Source organism: Heterodontus francisci, chromosome 6, assembly GCF_036365525.1.
Source record: "Heterodontus francisci isolate sHetFra1 chromosome 6, sHetFra1.hap1, whole genome shotgun sequence".
Classification (NCBI taxonomy): domain Eukaryota; kingdom Metazoa; phylum Chordata; class Chondrichthyes; order Heterodontiformes; family Heterodontidae; genus Heterodontus; species Heterodontus francisci.
In genome coordinates, this window is record NC_090376.1 from 115,362,254 (window position 1) to 115,380,134 (window position 17,881).

The 17,881-nt window shown below is 45.8% G+C and overlaps 1 protein-coding gene across 8 annotated transcripts in view; it reads left to right on the forward strand.

Moving 5' to 3' along the window:
- Window positions 1-17,881, forward strand: part of LOC137371482 (nectin-1-like) — a 250,457-nt gene that overhangs the window by 43,642 nt on the left and 188,934 nt on the right. The window contains exon 2 of one of the 8 annotated variants that reach the window (XR_010975230.1): window positions 2,356-2,487. The exons of the other annotated variants lie outside the window; for them this stretch is intronic. The gene's annotated coding sequence lies outside the window, so the exon portion shown is untranslated. The remainder of the gene's footprint in view (window positions 1-2,355; window positions 2,488-17,881) is intronic. 8 annotated transcript variants of the gene reach the window in all.

Consider the following 17,881-nt stretch of genomic DNA (forward strand, 5'->3'; position numbering starts at 1 on the left):
TATTAAAATAGATACAATCCAGCCTTGCATTATTTGCTTGAGCCTTAACAAGTCTGTATTTACTCTGTCCTCCAGGCTGACTTAGCTTCTCTTCTATATTTGATTGTACATCACCCCCTACTGTGCTTCCACTCTGTATCCCATTCCCCTGCCAAATCAGTATAAACCTCCCCCCCCCCGCCACCAACAGCTCTAGCAAACCTCCCAGCAAGGATGTTGGTCCCGGTCCAGTTCAGGTGCAACCCGTCCAACTTGTACAGATCCCACCTTCGCCAGAAACAGGCCCAGTGATCTAGGAAATGAAAGCCCTCCCTCCTGCACCATCTCTTCAGCCATGTATTCATCTGCTCTAACCTTCTATTCATATACTCACTAGCACGTGGCACCGGACGAAACCCAGAGATTACAACCTTTGAGGTCCTACTTTTTTATCTGCTACCTAGCTCCGTAAATTCTTTTTGCAGGATCTCATCCCTCTTTCTACCTATGTCCTGGTACCAATGTGGACCACAACCTCCGGCTGTGCAACCTCACTTTCCAGAATACTCTGTAACTGCTCGGTGATATCCATGACCCTTGCACCATCCTGGAATCACATCTGCGACCGCAGAAACACCTGTTTGTTCCTCTAACCATAGAATCCCCTACCACTTGTACCTTTTCTCTCTCCCAGCACAGCTGAGTCACCCGTGATATTCCGGCTATGACTCTTGGTGCGTTCTCCAGAGGAACCCTCTTTCCCATCGGTACTCAGAACTGAATATCAGTTAGAAAGTGTGATGTCCTCTGGGAATTCCTGCACTACCTGCCCTGACTTCTTTGTCCGTCCAGCAGTCATCCAGTTCCCCCTGACTGTGTTTGCCTGGTCACTGGCTTGACTACATCCTGAAAGGTGCCATCCACATAGTCCTCCATCTCGCAATTGCACCATGGTGACTCCAACCGCCGCTCAAGCTCCGAAACCCGAAGCTCAAGCTTTTGCAACCGGAGACACTTTCTGCCAACATGTTCGCCAAGGTCACATGGCACGTCCACGACTTCCCATATTGCACAGGAGGCACATTCCGCTTGGCCAAGCTGCCCTGACATTACTTAACTTTACAATGAAAACTTGCTAGTGTAATATCTTACCATCTATTGACAATCAGCTTTTATCCCCGTGTACCTTTGAGGCTCAGAAAGAAAGAGACCAAAGAGCACATTCCACTGCCCCCAGCCAACGAAAATACCCACACTCAACTTACAGCCTCACTCCATGCAAACAGCACTAGTATAGCTAGTAAATTTACAGGTAGCTATCCTAGGGCTTTAATTTAAAAGGAACCTTTTTTTTTACTCCAATCTATCTCAGCTATCCCCAGGAAATAACAGCTGCCGCTCACTGACCAATCAGCGCACAGAATTTCAGTGATATCATTGTTAGTTTTTTTTTCACTTAATCCAAACAGAGCGCGCTCAGAAACAGTCGGAGAGCCTGGACACTGCCCCGGACGTCAGGTAGTTAGAGGGACTCGAGCCACGCTCTTTCTTTTATAGCTCTTCAGCCCTGTTCCTTGCCGATATGTTCATGCCTGGAGGTGGGGGGGTCCTGGGTGCAGGGGGAGATCTCAGCAGGTGTGGATCCTGACGGGGGGAGGATGTCGATCCCAGGGGAAGGGGATGATCTTGGCGAGGGGGTGGGGTAGGGGTGTGTTTGCCGATGCTGGAAGGATGTCAGAGACCTTGGTGTGGGAAGTCAGGAGGGGATTAGAGGCCTGGGAAAGGGATTGGAGTCCTTGAGGATGTGGGGAATCGGAGGTCTGGGGAAGGATTCAAAGGCCAGGGCAGGGAATGGAGGAAGGTTGGAGGCCTGGAGAGAGACTCAGATGCCTGGCAGAGGGTGCGATAGAAAGCCTAGCAGTGGGTGGGTGTGCTCAATTACGGGAGGTTTCCCAGACGGGCATGCAGGATCCAGCAGGCACTGACATCCTGGATCCGTAAAGGCACTGACATCCTGGATCCGGCAGTTCTTGCCTGGAGGCAAAGGTACAGCAACATGAGACTCACAGCTTTTATATATTTAAACTACCAGTCTGCCTTCTTGGAGCAGGTCGGTCGAGTACTTATCTTCCCACCTCAGTAAAAGCTGGAAATGAGCAGGTTGAAGGCAGGTTTGGGTTGGGTTCTGATATTTAAAACTCTAACCTCCCCAGCTCTCCAGCACCCCCCAGCCCCAGCCCCCCATCTAACCCAAACCTGTCTGTCTGTTTTTCGTTAAATTTCCCTTCCTCGCAGCCCCCCAAGTTATCTGTTTCTCTGTCCATAGATGCTGGCTGATCCGCTGAATGTTCCAAGCATTTTCTGTTTATCTTTCAGGACTTTTTGCAGGTTGGGCTGTGTCCAGTGAGGACTTGTGTTCATGTGAATGCTGGTTGGGAAATCACATCCTGCAGTCGTGGTGGGGATACTTGGAAGAATGAGTTTCCCTCAGATCCTGCCGAATTTGTGGTAGGACCTGATTAACATTGTGGACTCTGTTTCCCGGCCAGATTGAGAGGCTGGCTGGCTGTTGGGCAGCAAGGCCTTCAGCAGCAAGCCGCAGCCAGGGAGTGTATAGGAGAGAGGAGGAGATTTGGGGTCGGGGGTGGGGCATTGATGAGGCAGCAACAGTTATCAGGTCGGGGGAACACTGATGGAGGGGCCCAAGAGATCAAAGGTTGTCTGGGAAAAGATCACAGAAGGGGCCAAAGAAATTGTGAGAGGAGGGGAGAAGACCATGGAGGATGTCGGGATGGGGGATTGGAAAGAAATTGCAGGCTGTGGAGGGCATTAGATCTTGCAGGCTTTGGTGGAGGGGGAGTATGATCGCTGGGAGATTAACAGGCTTGCTTGTTAGACTTGGTGGCATGTGGGGGGAAGTACTGCTGCTCCTGCTGGTCCTAAAGTAGTGCTGGAAAAGCCTCCCTTCAGCTGCCAGGTTTCCCTCGGCCTGATAGACCCAACCGGCCAGGATTAAAGCTAGAACAGAGAAAGATTCTGAGCCAGCAGCCTTTAAAAAATATTTAAATGAGCAATGTGCCTTCTCTGGTGGGTTGGTGGCTGCCACCTCTTATCCCATCCCCAGGATGCCACCTCCGTTTAAACTGGACGTGGGCAGGTTCCAGACGGATTTGGTTTAGGTTTGAGATTTTTTACATTTTTACTTCCCAATGACCCGATCCAACCTGATTTGAGGGGGGGGTAAACCTCCCCCCACAGTGTCTGTTTGCTGCGGATTTGCTTCAGACGCCGCGGCAGAGACCAGATCACATCTCCCAGTAACTTTTGGAAGAAGCTCTTTCAGCCAGTGTTCAGTCAGCAGTTACCAATAACAACTTGCATTTATATAGCATCTATAACATGAAAAATTGTTCAAGGCGCTTCACAGAGGCGAAATCAGACAGTCACCAGAGAGAGGTGGTCTCGTTCAACAAGGAGAATGATCCTTGCAATTACATAGTGTTATCAAGTCAAAATGTGTCAAAAGTTCCCTACAGTGTGTTTTTTGAAGTGCGGCTGTTATCTAGGATCAACATCAGCTGAGGCATTAAAGCAGCCAAGGTGAATAATAGAATCATAGAAAGTTTACAGCACAGAAAGAGGCTACTTGGTCCATTGTGTCTGCGCCGGCTGAAAAATGAGCCACCCAGCCTAATCCATCTTTCCAGCATTTGGTCCTTGGCCCTGTAGGCGAGGCGAAGGCGAGCAAACATTATTTAAACTTTTAAAAAATAAATTCCACTGCACTTGCATACACTTCAATGATTGAAAAGAACCAACTATCTTATCCAGCATTTCCATTTATTAAATATTTCACTCCTGGGAGGAGACGCTTGTGCAGCAATTGGACTTTCACCAGCAGGGAGCTTTTCAGCGTGTCAGAGGTATGGTACAATTGGGTAGAGGCCTGCTACCCGACCCAAACCCGACAGGACCTGACGACATGTGTAGGGTTCGGGTCAGGTCGGGCCCATCTTCAGGGTCAGGCTTTCGGGCTCGGGTCGGGTCGGGCCGAGTTCAGGCCAAATCGGGTCGGGTTCGGGCCAGACACACACGGTAAGTGCTCTGCTGGTAAGTATTGAAATTTTAAAAAGTTACCCGAGCTGGAAGTCTGGGACGAAACTGAGTCTGCGCAGTGAGCGAGTGACGTCACTATGACGTCATCACGCAAGCGCTGCAGCTTCCAGCAGGTTCAGTGTCAGGAAGGTAAGTAAAGGGATGGTCATATCAGGCTCGGGTCGGGCCAAGTCGGGGTGGGTTTGGGTCAGGTCGGTCTCGGGGTTAAATCGGAGGGACTCGGGCCCGGGTCTGCTGTGTTTCAGTCGGGTTCCTTTTTCCCGACCTGAGCAGGCCTCTACAACTGGGTAGCACTAATGTCTCCCTGGCATCGGTGAAATGGTGGAAGAGATTGCCTCAGAATATTCTGAGGCACAGTTTATATTTTATCCATAGTAACAGCTGATTCTTGTGTGTTGGGAATAGTGACAGTGGTTTAATGTGTAATCTTGCTTAATTGAAAATTCTCTGGCAGTTAAATTTTGTATGACAACAGATGCTAATATTGCAAAGCCGACATTTAGAGCTTAACCAATTCACTGCATTGTTATGCTCTCCATGTCTATCCTAAACAACTTGGCCTACTTGAATGGTAGATGATAAGAAATAGGAGCAGGAGTAGAGTATTTGGCCCCTCATGCCTGCTCCACCATTTAATAAGATCATGACTGATCTGATTGTGGCCTTAACTCCATGTTCCTGTCTGCCCCCCATAACCCTTGACTCCCTTGTCGATTGTCATGAAAACTCTATATGCCAAATGGGAAATATTAATTTCATCAGTTGGAATCTTGCGTTAGACTTTTACTGGAAATTCGAGATGGCCACTACAATTTACATATGAAACACCAAAAGATCAGACTGGAGACAACAATTCTGATTCAACCAAGCCTGAACATTGGGGCGCTCTCCATGATTAAATTACCTGGAATGGCCTTATCAACGCAGTTGGCAGGGCCATCTACACCAATTGACTTTGAAAGAGCCAACCCCTTCCATCTTATTAGAGTCAAAGAGTCATAGAGTTATACAGCACAGGAACAGGCCCTTCAGCCCATAGTGTCTGTGTCGGCCATCAAGCACCTAACTATTCTGATCCCATTTTTCAGCACTTGGCCCGTAGCCTTGTATGCTATGACGTTTCAAGTGCTCATCTAAATGCTTCTTAAATGTTGTGATGGTTCCTGCCTCTACCACCTCTTCAGGCAGTGCGTTCCAGATTCCAACCACCCTCTGAGTGAAAACAATTTTCCTCAAATTCCCTCTAAACCTCCTGCCCTTTGGTTTAAATCTAAGCCCCCTGGTAATTGACCCCTCCGCTAAGGGAAAAAGTTTCTTCCTAACCAAACGAACAATGCCCCTCATAATTTTATATACCTCGATCATGTCCCTCCTCAACCTTCTCTGCTCCAAGGAAAACAACCCTAGCCTTTTCAGTCTCTCTTCATAGCTGAAATGCTCCAGCTCCGGCAACATCCTGGTGAATCTCCTCTCCAGTGCAATCACATCCTTCCTAGAGTGTGGTGCCCAGAATTGTACACAGTACTCCAGCTGTGGCCTAACTAGCATTTTATACAGCTCCATCATAACCTTCCTGCTGTTATATTCTATGCCTCGGCTAATAAAGGCAAATATCCCATATGCCTTCCTAACCACCTTATCTACCTATGCTGCTGCCTTCAGTGATCTATGGACAAGTACACCAAGGTCCCTCTAACCCTCTGTACTTCCTAGGGTCCTACCATCCATTGTATATTCCCTTGCCTTGTTGGTCCTCCCAAAATGCATCACCTCACACTTCTCAGGATTAAATTCCATTTGCCACTGCTCCGCCCAACATACCAGCCCATCAATAGATCCCTGTAATCTAAGGCTTTCCACCTCACTATTTACGACACCACCAATTTTCGTGTCATCTGCGAACGTATTTATCATATCTCCTACATTCATGTCTAAATCATTAATGTACAGTACAAACAGCAAGGGTCCCAGCACCGATCCCTGTGGTACACCACTGGTCACAGGCGTCCACTCACAAAAACAACCCTTGACCATCACCCTCTGCCTCCTGCCAGTAAGCCAATTTTGGATCCAATTTGCCAAATTACCCTTGATCCCATGGGCTCTTACCTTAACCAATCTCCCATGCGGGACCTTATCAAAAGCCTTATTGATTAGATTAGATTAGAGATACAGCACTGAAACAGGCCCTTCGGCCCACCGAGTCTGTGCCGACCATCAACCACCCATTTATACTAATCCTACACTAATCCCATATTCCTACCAAACATCCCCACCTGTCCCGATATTTCCCTACAACCTACCTATACTAGTGACAATTTATAATGGCCAATTTACCTATCAACCTGCAAGTCTTTTGGCTTGTGGGAGGAAACCGGAGCACCCGGAGAAAACCCACGCAGACACAGGGAGAACTTGCAAACTCCACACAGGCAGTACCCGGAATCGAACCCGGGTCCCTGGAGCTGTGAGGCTGCAGTGCTAACCACTGCGCCACTGTGCCGCCCCATGTAGACTACATCAACTGCTTTACCCTCATCTACACATCTAGTCACCTCAAAATTCAATCAAGTTTGTTAGACATGCTCTCCCCCCAACAAAGTCATGCTGACTATCCCTGATTAATTCCTGCCTCTCCAAGTGGAAGTTAATCCTTTCCCTCAGAATTTTTTCCAATAATGTCCCTACCACTGATGTTAAACTCACCAGCCTGTAATTATCTGGTTTATCCCTGCTACCCTTCTTGAATAATGGTACCACATTCGCTGTCCTCCATACCTCTGGTACCTCTCCTGTGGCCAGAGAGGATTTGAAAATTTGTGTCAGAGCCCCTGCTATCTCCCTCTTGCCTCACATAACAGCTTGAGATACATCTCATCTGAGCCTGGGGATTTATCCACTTTTAAGCCCGCTAAAACAGCTAATACTTCCTCCCTTTCAATGCTAATATGTTCAAGTATACCACAATCCCCCTCCCTGATCTCTACATCTACATCATCCTTTTCCATTGTGAACACAGATGAAAAGTAATAATTTAAAACCTCCCCTATGTCCTCCGGCTCCGCACACAGATTGCCATTCTGGTCCCTAATGGGCCCGACTCTTTCCCTGGTTATCCTCTTTCCCTTAATATACTTATAAAACAAAGAACAGTACAGCACAGGAATAGGCCATTCGGCCCTCCAAGTCTGCGCCGATCTTGATGCCTGTCCAAACTAAAACCTTCTGCACTTCCGGGGACCGTATCCCTCTATTCCCATCCTATTCATGTATTTGTCAAGATGCCTCTTAAACGTCGCTATCGTACCTGCTTCCACCACCTCTCCCGGCAGCAAGTTTCAGGCACTCACCACCCTCTGTGTAAAAAAACTTGCTTCGCACATCCGCTCTAAACTTTGCCCCTCGCACCTTAAACCTATGTCCCCTAGTAACTGACTCTTCCACCCTGGGGAAAAAGCTTCTGACTATCCACTCTGTCCATGCCACTCATAACTTTGTAAACCTTTATCATGTCGCCCCTCCACCTCCGTCATTCCAGTGAAAACAATCCGAGTTTATCCAACCTCACCTCATAGCTAATACCCTTCAGACCAGACAACATCCTGGTAAATCTTTTCTGTACCCTCTCCAAAGCCTCCACATCCTTCTGGTAGTGTGGCGCCCAGAATTGTACGCAATATTCCAATTGTGGCCTAACTGAGGTTCTGTACAGCTGCAGCATGACTTGCCAATTTTTATACTCTGTGCCCTGACCGATGAAGGCAAGCATGCCGTATGCCTTGTTGACTACCTTATCCACCTGCATTGTCACTTTCAGTGATCTTTGCCAGTCAATACTCCTAAGTGTTCTGTCATTTACTGTATACTTCCCACATGTATTAGATCTTCCAAAATGCATTACCTCACATTTGTCCGAATTAAATTCCATCTGCCATTTCTCTGCCCAAGTCTCCGACCGATCTATATCCTGCTGTATCCTCTGACAATCCTCATCACTATCCACCTTAGGATTTTCCTTTATCTTGCCTGCCAGTGATTTTTCATGCTCTCTCTTCACTCTCCTAATTACTTTAAGTATCCCCCTCTACACTTTCAGTACTCCTCTAGTGCCTCCGCTGTTTTCAGCGCTCTGAATCTGCCAAAAGCTGCCTTTTTTTTTCCCTGATCCAATCCTCTATCTCCCTTGACATCCAGGGTTCCCTTGACATGTCGTTCCTACCCTTCACCTTAAGGGGTACATGTTGGCTCTGAACTCTCGCTATTTCTTCTTTGTCTCCCACTGGTCTGATGTAGACTTTCCTACACGTAGCTGCTCCCAGTCCACTTTGGCCGGATCCTGTTTTATCATATTGAAATTGCACTTTCCCCCAATTCATTTATTTTGGGTCCATCTTTGTCCTTTTCCATAACTGCCTTAAATCTTAGAGTTATGGTCACTATCCCCGAAATGCTCCCCCACTGCCACTTCTTCCAGTTGTCCGGCTTCATTCCCTAGGACTTTCTATGTACTGGGTCAAAAAGCTCTCCTGTATGCATTTTAATAATTCCGCCCCCTTTAAGCCTTTTGCACTAAGACTACCCAGTAAATATTGGGGAAGTTGAAATCCCCTACTATTATTACCCTATTTTTACACCACTCTGAGATTTGCCTACATATCTGCTCCTCTATCTCTGCCTGTAGTACACTTCGAGCCAAGTGATTGCCCTCTTTTTTGTTTTTAAGTTCTACCGAGATAGCCTCATTTGAGGAACCTTCGAAGATATCATCCCTCCTTACTGCAGTAATTGACTCCTTGATCAACAGTGCAATGCCACCTCCTCTTTTATCCCCTCTCCTGTCTCGCCTGTAGATTCTATACCCTGGAATATTGATCTGCAAGCCCTGCCCCTCCTTCAACCATGTCTTTGTGACAGCAATAATATCATAATCGCATGTGCTAATCATCGCTCTCAAATCATCTGCCTTGCTAGTAAGACTCCTTGCATTAAAATAGATGCAATCCAGCCTTGCATTTTTCACTTGTGCCTTAACAGGTCAATATTTTGTCTGCCTTCCAGACTGACTCAGTTTCTCTTTTATATTTGACTATATAAAGCCGGCACACATTTGTTAAAGCAAAATTGTGTTTAACTAACTTGCTTGAGTTTTTTGATGAGGTAACAGAGAGTTGATGAAGGTGATGCTGTTGATGCTGTCTCTGGTACCAAAAGGCGTTTGACGAAGTGCTATATAATAAGCATGCTAGCATTGTTAAAGCCCATGTAATAAAAGGGACAGTAGCAGCATTGAGCCAAAGTTGGTTAAGGAAAACAAAGAGTACTGATGAATGGCTATTTTTCACACTGGAGGAAGGTTTCCTCGGGGTTGGTACTAGGACCACTTTTTTATATATAGATGACCTAGACCTGGGTGCACAAAGCACAATTTCAAAATTTGCCGATGCCACAAAACTTTGAAGTATTGTGAACTGTGAGGAGGATAGTGATAGACTTCACGAGAACATTGACAGACTGGTGTGATGAATGGGCACATGGTAGATGAAATTTAATGTAGAGAAGTGTGCAGTGATACGTTTTGGTAAGAAGAAAAAGAAGCGGTAATATAAAATAAAGGATACAATTCCAAAAGGGATGTCACAACTTTGAGATGGGGGAATATTTGCACAAATCATTGATCATGGCAGGGCACGTTGAGAAAGTGGTTAAAAGACACATGGGATTCTGGGCATTATAAATGGAAGCATAGAGCACAAAAGCAAGGAAGTTATGATGAACCTTTATAATACACTGGTTTGGCCTCAACTGAAGTATCGTGTCCAATTTAGGGCATCACACTATAGGAGGCTCTAGGGAGAGTGCAGAAAAGTTTTATGAAAATGGTTCCAGGCTGAGGGAGAAGCTGGGCCTATTCTTGGAGAAGAGAAGATTAAGAGGAGATTTGATAGAGGTATTCAAAATAATAAGGGGTAAAAATGTGCCTCTGGTGCCTTGACCGCTCTGTGGGTGCCCTCCAATATGCACATTCAAGTGTTTTTTGCGTATAGTGATACTATACTGCGCTTTGCACAACTTGGTGCCACAAAGAAGAGTGGATCTGGTGTAGGAAAGGGAGGTGGACGAAGATGACAATCAGCCGACGAAGCATGTCTAACCAGAGGTCCCACTAATGGCTGTGCCCATTGCTTTTTATGCCAGGGAAGGTGGCAATGCCCTCATTCAATCAAGATTCACTTGATTGCATGACTTCCGAAACTGCACTCTTAGTCTTGGCATTAGTTGAAACTGCAATCACAAATCAATCGCAATATACAGATCTTCTTGCTTTAGGACATCCTATGCCACTATTACTTCCACTTTAACACTGTGACCCAGGACATTCTTTCCTGTCACGTCCAGGCTGCTCGTCATGGTCAGTTTTCAACATGGAAATAAGAACTGCATGACACTTATGAAATCGCCAAAACAAACAGTTTCATTGCAATAAAGTACATCAACATTGCAGTGACATAAAAGTATGCACCCAAGTGAATCCCATTATGCAGCTAGTACCTCGTATCTGTTAATCAAAGTCCAGGGCAGAGGCTCCTCCATCAGTACATCCTAGATTTCTGTACCTAGCTGACTCTCAGTCACACTGTCCCACCCCTGACGCACTCTGTGAGAATCCGATCTTTGTCTTTAATAGGAACATAGGAGAAGGAGTAGACCATTCAGCCCATTGAGCCTGCTCCGCCATTCAATATGATCATGGCTGGTCATCCACCTCAATGCCTTTTTTCCACACTATCCTCATATCCCCTTATGTCATTTGTATTTAGAAATCTGTCAATCTTTGCTTTAACCATACTCAATGATTGACTTCCACAGCCCTCTGGGGTAGAGAATTCCAAAGATCCACAACCCTCTGAGTAAAGAAATTTTTCCTCATCTCTGGCTTTCCCCTGATTTTGAAATTGTGTCCCCAGGTTCCAGACTCCCCAGCCAGGGGAAACATCTTAGCTGCATTTATGCTGGCTATCACTTTAAGTATTTTGTAGGTTTCAATGAGATCACCTCTCATTCTTCGAAACTCCAGAGAGTACAGGCCCAGTTTCCCCAGTCTCTCTCCATAGGACAGTCCCACCATCCTGGGGACAAGTCTGGTGAACCTTTGTTGCACTCCCTCTATGGCAATAATATCCTTCCGAAGGTCTTCTTTGGCCTCCTTGTCTCGCGCGACAATGGGTAAGCACCTGGCGGTGGTCAGTGGTTTGTGAAGCAGTGCCTGGAGTGGCTATAAAGGCCAATTCTAGAGTGACAGACTCTTCCACAGGTGCTGCAGATAAAATTGGTTGTCGGGGCTGTTACACAGTTGGCTCTCTCCTTGCGCTTCTGTCTTTTTTCCTGCCAACTGCTAAGTCTCTTCGACTCGCCATGCTTTAGCCCCGCCTTTATGGCTGCCCGCCAGCTCTGGCGATCACTGGCAACTGACTCCCACAACTTGTGATCAATGTCACAGGACTTCATGTCACATTTGCAGACGTCCGAAGGTAAGGCGACCAAAACTGCATACAGTACTCCAAGTGCGTTCTAACCAAGGTTCTATACAATTGAAACAAGACTTCACTACTCCTATACTCAAATTACACATTAACTATCAGATACAACAAAGATAGATCTCACAGATAGATGGTACCAATTACAGCCATAAAGCTCGTCAAAATTCTGAACTTCCTCAGGTAGATGTCCAGCAACTGATTCTTATCTGTCAGCAGTTCCCTTGCAACCCGAACTCCATGGGCACATTCTTTACCCAAAACAGTGCACTTCTCCAGAAACTTCCTCAGCTCTGCTCATGACAGTCTTGATGGTGTGGGTCCACCAGTATTACCTTAAATAACAGAAACAGCTGTAGCCAACTTCTGGATTCAGCCTTCAGTTTCTTCAGCTTGCCTGCTATGTGATCTGAGCTTGGATCACTCCATGTTTTTAATTTGGTTTCAGTGTGTTTCTGTTTCCCCAGAAACCTGAAGTTTTAGTTTCCCTTTCAGTCAGGGTCTGTATCAAAAAAAACAAGCTTTGAAATCAGGGTCTGTGCACCTACCAGAACATTTTATTTATTTATTTAGAGATATAGCACTGAAACAGGCCCTTCGGCCCACCGAGTCTGTGCCGACCAACAACCACCTATTTATACTAACCCTACAGTAATCCCATATTCCCTACCACCACTAGGGGTAATTTACAACAGCCAATATACCTATCACCTGCAAGTCTTTGGCAGTGGGAGGAAACTGGAGCACCCGGCGAAAACCCACGCAGTCACAGGGAGAACTTGCAAACTCTGCACAGGCAGTACCCAGAATCGAACCCGGGTCCCTGGAGCTGTGCGACTGCAGTGCTAACCACTGTGCCACCCTAGCAAGTACCGCCCTTGACAAGTCATCTGTTCAGACAACAGCTCACACACACTCCCCCACTGATCCCACAAAATCACAGATTCCATCACAACTTCCCGCCTTGGGAAAAAGAATGTTTTACTGTAGTAACTGTAGGGCAGCACAGTGGCGCAGTGGGTAGCACCGCAGCCTCACAGCTCCAGCGACCCGGGTTCAATTCTGGGTACTGCCTGTGTGGAGTTTGCAAGTTCTCCCTGTGTCTGCGTGGGTTTCCTCCGGGTGCTCCGGTTTCCTCCCACATGCCAAAGACTTGCAGGTTGATAGGTTAATTGGCCGTTGTAAATTGCCCCTAGTATAGGTAGGTAGGTGGTAGGGAAATATAGGGACAGGTGGGGATGTGGTAGGAATATGGAATTAGTGTTGGATTAGTATAAATGGGTGGTTGATGGTCGGCACAGACTCGGTGGGCCGAAGGGCCTGTTTCAGTGCTGTATCTGTAAACTAAACTAAACTAAAGATTTCTTTAGTGGAGCTCAGAAATACAGCAAGTTCTTAACATCATAAATATATTAAGCTTATTGCATAGTGTGCAAGTAACATTTCCATTTTTCACAATTATATATATCGTATTTACAAAATCATGAAGGATTAACCAGTAACAAAACCAAGTTAATGTGATAATTAGCATTACCAGGATTCAAACATCATAAAATTATCATAACTCGGAGCCTTCCTACTCTCTTACATCCCCTCTTTAAACTCTGGAGAGAGCATCAGCAATTGCATTGTTTTCCCCTGCTTAGGTTCTCGTGGTAACACATGACCTTGACCCATGTTGTGCCTTGGCAAATGCTCCTGGCTTGGTTTATGAAAAAATAACTAAAAATAAAATAAAAAATCATTAATTTTTTTGCCATGTGCCTACTGACTTTTTTCATGTTTGTGCTTTGGGCCAGGATTCATTTTTCTGTCAATCCCTCTTTGCTTTGCCTTTCAGCACATCATTAACATGCCGTTTGCCTTTGCTCCATGACCTTCTGGTCATTTATTCTCTGTGACCCTCTGTCCTATCAACACCTTGCCTTTTGTTATCTCTTGCCCCACCCCCACTTTATTTGCTTAAAACCTATTACATTTCTAACCTTTGCCAGTTCTGATGAAGGACCACTGGCCTGAAATGTTAATTCGGCTTCTCTCTCCACAGATGCTGCGAGACCTCCTGAGTATTTCCGGCATTTCTTGTTTTAATTCCCCATCCTCAATAATGGGGAGCCCAGCACATCAGTGCAAAAGACGAGGCTGAAGCAGTTGCAACCATCTTCAACCAGAAGTGCTGAGTGGATGATCCATCTCGTCCTCTTCCTGATGTCCCCAGCATCACAGATGCCAATCTTCAGCCACGATTCATGCGATATCAAGAAACGGGTGAAGGTACTGGATACTGCAAAGGCAATGGGTGCTGACAACATTCCAGCAATAGTACTGAAGACTGGCCAGCCCCATAGCCAAGTGGATACAGTACAGCTACAACACTGGTATCTACCCAACAATGTGGATAATTGCCCAGGTATGTCCTGAGCAGGACAAATCCAACTGGGCCCAGCACCTCCCTATCAGTCTACTCTGGATCATCAGCAAAGTGATGGAAGGTGTCGTCAACAGTGCTATCAAGTGGCACTTTTCCTGCAATAACCTGCTCAGTGACGCTCAGTTTGGGTTCTGCCAGGGGCACCCAGCTCCTGACCTCATTACAGCCTTGGTCCAAACATGGACAAAAGAGCTGAACTCGAGGTGAGGTGAGAGTGACCGCCCTTGACACCAAGGCTGTAATTGACTGAATCTTGCATCAGGGAGCCTTTGCAAAACTGGCATCAATGGGAATCAGGGGGAAAACTCTCCAATGGTTGGAGTGTTACCTAACACAAAGGAAGATGGGTGTAGTTGTTGGAGGTCAATCATCTCAGCTCCAGGACATTAGTGCAGGAGTTCCTCAGGGTAGTGTCCTTGGCCCAACCATCTTCAGCTGTTTCATCATTGACCTTCCCTCCATCATAAGGTCAGAAATGGGGAAGTTCTCTGATGATCACACAATGTTCAGCACCATTCACGATTCCTCAGATACTGACACAGTACATATCCATATCAAGCACGACCTGGACAGCATTCAGGCTTGGGTTGATAAGTAGCAAGTTACATTCGCACCAGGCAATGACTGTCTCCAACAAGAGAGAATCCAACCATCTCCCCATGATATTCATTGGCATTACCATCACTGAATCCCCCACTATCAACATCCTGGAGGTTACCATTGACGAGAAATTTAACTGGACTAGCCATGTAAGTACTATGGCTGCAAGAGCAGGTCAGAGGTTGGGAATTCTGTAATGAGTAACTCACCTCCTGACTTCCCAAAGCCTGTCCACCATCTACAAGACACAAGTCTTTTAAACTAAAATGGCAGGGGGATGGGAACCTTTGCAAAGGAGTCAGAGGAGGGGGGGATCAAAGACAAGAACAAAAGACAGGAAGGGGAATAAGAAAAGTGATAGCCAGAGAAATCAAGGGCCGGAATCAAACAGGACCACAGTGACAAATAGTGGGAAGGGGCCAAGTATTGTTAAAAAGACAAGCCTTAAGGCTCTGTGCCTGAACGCGTGGAGCATTTGCAATAAAGTGAATGAATTAATCGTGCAAATATATGTAAACGGGTATGATTATAGTCGGGACTACATAGACATGGCTGCAAGGTGACCAGGGATGGGAAATGAATATCCAGGGGTATTCAGTATTTAGGAAGGACAGACAAAAAGCAAAAGGCGGTGGAGTTGCATTGCTGGTTAAAGAGGAAATTAACGCAATAGTGAGGAAAGATATTAGCTCTGACGATGTGGAATCTGTATGGGTAGAGCTGTGAAACACTAAGGGGCAAGAAACGTTAATGGGGGTTGTATATAGACCCCCAAACGGTAATGGTGATGTTGGGAATGGCATTAAACAGGAAATTAGAGATGCATGCGATAAAGGAACATCTGTAATTATGGGTGACTTTAATCTGCATATAGATTGGGCAAATCAAATTAGTCACAATACCGTAGCTGATGAATTCTTGGAATGTAGACAGGATGGTTTTCTAGACCAAAACGTTGAGGAACAAACTAGAGAACAGGCCATCCTAGACTGGGTATTGTGTAATGAGAGAGGAATAATTGACAATCTAGTTGTGCGCGACCCCTTGGGAATGAGCAACCATAATATGATGGAATTCTTCATCAAGCTGGAGAGTGACATAGTTGATTCTGAGACTAGGGTCCTGAATCTTAGTAAAGGAAACTACGAAGGTATGAGGAGCGAGTTGGCTATGATGGATTGAGAAATGTTACTTAAAGGGATGACGGTGAAAAGGCAATGGCAAACATTCAAAGAGCTCATGGATGAACTGCAACAATTGTTTATTCCTGTCTGGCGCAAAAGTAAAACGGGAAAGGTAGCCAAACCACGGCTTACAAGGGAAATTAGAGATAGCATTAGATCCAAGGAAGAGGCATATAAGTTTGCCAGGAAAAACAAGAGACCCCCGAGGATTGGGAGCAGTTTAGAATTCAGCAAAGGAGGACCAAGGGATTGATTAAGAAGGGGAAAATAGAGTACGAGAGCAAGCTTGCAGGGAACATAAAAACTGACTAAAAGTTTCTATAGGTATGTGAAGAGAAAAAGATTAGTGAAGACAAATGTAGGTCTCTTACAGTCAAAAACAGGGGAATTTATTATGGGGAACAAAGAAATGGCTGACCAACTAAATGCATACTTTGGTTCTGTCTTCGCAAAGGAGGACACAAATATCATACCAGAAATGTTGGGCAACAAAGGGTTTAGTGAGAGAAGAACTGAAGTATATCGGTATTAGTAGGGAAATGGTGTTGGGGAAATTGATGAGATTGAAATCTCATAAATCCCCAGGGCTTATGGTCTGCATCCCAGAGATCATAAGGAAGTGACCCTGGAAATAGTGGATGCATTGGTGGTCATCTTGCAAGATTCTATAGACTCTGGAGCAGTTCCTACTGATTGGAGGGTAGCTAATGTAACCCCACTATTTAAAAAGGGAGGTAGAGAGAAAACAGGAAATTATAGACCAGTCAGCTTGATGTCGGTAGTGGAGAGAATTCTAGAGTCCATTATCAAAGATTTTATAGCAGAGCACTTGGAAAACAGTGGGAGAATTGGGCAGAGTCAGCATGGATTTACAAAAGTGAATTCATGCTTGACAAATCTACTAGAATTCTTCGAGGATGTAACTAGTAGAGTTGATGAGGGGGAGCCAGTAGATGTGGTTTATTTGGACTTTCAGAAGGCTTTCGACAAAGTCCCACCTAAGAGATAGCATGTAAAATTAAAGCGCATGGGATTGGGGGTAGTGTATTGCGATGGATAGAAAATTGGTTGGCAGACAGGAAACAAAGAGTAGGGAGAAATGGGTCTTTTTCCGAATGGCAGGCAGTGACTAGTGGGATACCGCCGGGATCAGTGCTAGGACCCCAGCTATTCACAATATATATTAATGATTTAGATGAAGGAACCAAATGTAATATCTCCAAATTTGCAGATGACAAAACTGGGTGGGAGGGTGAGTTGTGAGGAGGATGCAGAGAGGCTTCAGGGTGATTTGGACAAGTTGAGTGAGTGAGCTAATGCATGGCAGATGCAGTATAATGTGGATAAATGTGAGGTTATCCACTTTGGTCGCAAAAACAGGAAGGCAGATTGTTATCTGAACAGCTATAAACTGAGAGAGGGGAATATGCAGCAAGACCTGGGTGTTCTCGTACACCCGTCACTGAAGGTAAGCATGCAGGTGCAACAGGTGGTAAAAAAGGCAAATGGTATGTTGGCCTTCATTGCGAGAGGATTCGAGTACAGGAGCAGGGATGTCTTGCTGCAATTATACAGGGCCTTGGTGAGGCCACACCTGGAATATTGTGTGCAGTTTTGGTCTCCTTATCTGAGGAAGGATGCTCTTGCTATGGAGGGAGTGCAGCGAAGGTTTACCAGACTGATTCCTGGGATGGCGGGACTGAGAGATTGAGTCGGTTAGGATTATGTTTGCTGGACTTCAGAAGAGTGAGGGGGGATCTCATAGAAACCTGTAAAGTTCTAACAGGACTTGACAGGGTAGATGCAGGAAGGATGTTCCTGATGGTGGGGGAGTCCAGTACCAGGGGTCATAGTCTAAAGATATGGAGTAAACCTTTCAGGACTGAGATGGGGAGAAATCTCTTCACCAAGTGAGTGGTGAACCTGTGGAATTCGCGACCACAGAAAGCAGTTGAGGCCAAAACATTGTATGTTTTCAAGAAGGAGTTAAATCTAGCTCTTGGGTTTAAAAGGATCAAAGGATATGGGGCAAAAGC